Raw genomic sequence first — 2,823 nt, 5'->3', positions numbered from 1 at the left:
TTCAGTTGACATGGTCCAGCTTATCCCTTAGTTATTGTTGAGGAATATCTAGAAAAAAATGGTACAGGGCAAAATGATTTATATTAATTTTTTTCCACAAAAACTCAATTTTCAAAATACGTATTTTTTTATTTTTTTGATATGTTTTAGGAGACCAAAACCCGCAACTTTTGAGTTATAGAGACGTATGGCAAAATTTTTTTTTCCAAGTTATGATTTTTGGAAAAAAAAAAATAAATTTTATATTTATGTAATTTTATTTTATTTTTTTCGATTTTAAAAAAAGTGACCATTTCTGAAAATATTTTTTTCGAAAAGTCAAAAAAAATTGCTATAAAATTGTCAAAGAGATATTGAAGATAAGACCTCTGGTTGCTGAGATACAGCGGTTTAAAAAAAAAGAAACAATAAAATTATTACGTCTTTTTGAAATTTTATTCTTAGAGATATAAGCTTAATTAACATTTTTATTTTTAAAACCGCTGAATTTTCACAAGAGTTGTACTTAGGTCAATATGAAGACTTTTATGTAAAATTTTCTGGAAATCGATTCCCACTATCAGTTTTGAAAACTTTGACGTTTAGATCGCTTTAAAAAAAGTTTGAGTAAATGTTTTTTTTAGGAGAGACATACCATCCTGCATTTTTCGTGAGTCTTTTTGTAACATCTTAAGCATTTCTTAAACAATTTTGAACGAAAAAAAACGCAACATCACCTTTAAATTTAACTTTTAAACTAAAAAATTGAAAAATCTCATAGTAGTGGCGCGTATTTTTCTTTCAGTGTATTTTTTTTTCAGAAAGCCCGTCAAATTTACTACAAGTTTGTCTTTGACCACTTTGTGATACGCTGCAACGGCTTTGAGTTACAGTAATTTTTAAAATCTTGATTTGAGCTGGAATTGCTCATCTTGAAAACGGGGCCCTATATCAAGAAATCAGTAAAGTACTTTTCGATTGTAAATTCAATTTCAAATTAAAAAATTAGGTAAAAAAAAAGTATGAAATGTCCCGGTTTTTTCCCTCAAACCCTATTGAAAAAAAAAAGTACGACTCAGTGGTAGAATTTTTGACCATTCTTTTCTATGGCTCTAAAGTTGCGGATTTTACATATTTTGGGAATTGTTTCCCTACTGACGACCTTTGGATTGTGAGTCAACCTGGGTTTGACAATCATCACATTTATATGACGAAGTCCAGTCCGCAGCCCGCTAAGACCAGCATCTCCATGCGAATGCGAATCGGAAAAAGTTGCCCTGACCCCGCCAGAAACTTTGTTGTAAGGGGTAAGGGGTCCCTGATCACGATTCCGAGGTCCGTTTTCCGGTATCTAGTGACGGAGGGGCGATACGACCTATTGCATTTTTGAACATCTGAAGAAAGATGAGTTTTTCAATAATTTGCAGGCCTGAAACGGTGATGAGAGAGAAATTTGGTTGGACTTTTATGCAAAGTTGGACGCCCGATTTGATGGCGTTATTCCGAAAAAATACATAAGCTGTTTAAAAACCATCGCCATTTGCATTATTCAGTTGTAAAAAAATTGGGACATGTTATTTAAAAAAAAATTAATGTTCTTTAGTGAAAAAAGTCGATTTTTTCCCCGTTTTCGTCATTTTCCCATTTTTGCGCGTGGCGCGTCAAAAAATCCAGTTTTTATTTTCAAAAAATCGTATCTCAGAGTATCTAGAACATAACTTCACAATTTTTTGATATATTATGTGAAATTTTCCGAGGAATCCGATAAACATATTTTCAGACATAGGCTCTTTGGTCCCAAGACCTTCAAAACATCATTTTAAGTTTTCATACGACGTTTTCAAATGCTAAGCTAGATTTTTAAAACTTCTTACTATTTTTCCCAAATGGCCAAACTAATCACCTTTCTTTTGCGTCTAGGACAGCTAAAATTGGATGAAATGGCGCGGAGATATGACTTTTTGAAAAAAAGTGGTTTTTGCGAAAATCGACGAAAATTGTCATTTTTCGAACAACCCTAACACGGTGTAGGTTACCCTAATGGCCAAACAAAAAAATACGGGTCTAATTATTTCGGCCAAGAATCCCCCAGAAAAAATTGAGCTCGATCGGAGAACTTTTTTTCGAATCATGCTGTTTTCGTGGGGAATTGCTGCATTCATATTTTTATAGGACCCAGCGATGGCATAATCATCATCAAAAGAAAATCTCTGGACGTTCATCAAGAGAAAAAATCCGAAGGGAGCATGGCTCTCATCTCTCGCGCACGAAAGATCGTTAAAAAGAATCGAAAAAAATCATCATCTTGATTACTCGGTGGAACATCTTTTTCACTACTACACTTGCAAGTGTAACGTCACACGTCGAAAAATTACCTGTCACATTTTGTAGATGGGCAATGTGTGTAAACAAAGTGAAATAAATATTATTAAGTGGTGCTGACAAGGAAACTCACAAAAATCATCAGCAGATTGATTTTCTTGGAGAATTTCGGGAGCGATTTTCTTTTGCGCGGGTGAAGAAAGTTCGCAAGCGAAATTGATTTTTTTGCGGTTATTCCATCCCTGATAGGACCTATTAAAAAAAACTGCGTGTGTGCGTGCAACATGGAGTTCAACTTTTCAAAGTGCCATGGTAATCTTCACAGCAACTTCACAGACTTAGACATGTTGCACACACTCTCACTTTTAATTTCTCGATTGTTGAGAATGATGAAAAAGAAGGGCAAGCTATTGGGTATTGGGAAAGTCGCCTATAGGCAGGATAAATACGTCTTAAGAAAACCTGGGTTTGTCATGATAAAAATAGAAAAGCCTCGTTTCAAATTTAATGATATGGATGATT

This window comes from Culex pipiens, chromosome 3 (assembly GCF_016801865.2).
Source record: "Culex pipiens pallens isolate TS chromosome 3, TS_CPP_V2, whole genome shotgun sequence".
Classification (NCBI taxonomy): Eukaryota; Metazoa; Arthropoda; class Insecta; order Diptera; family Culicidae; genus Culex; species Culex pipiens.
Note: the sequence above shows the minus strand (reverse complement) of the source record.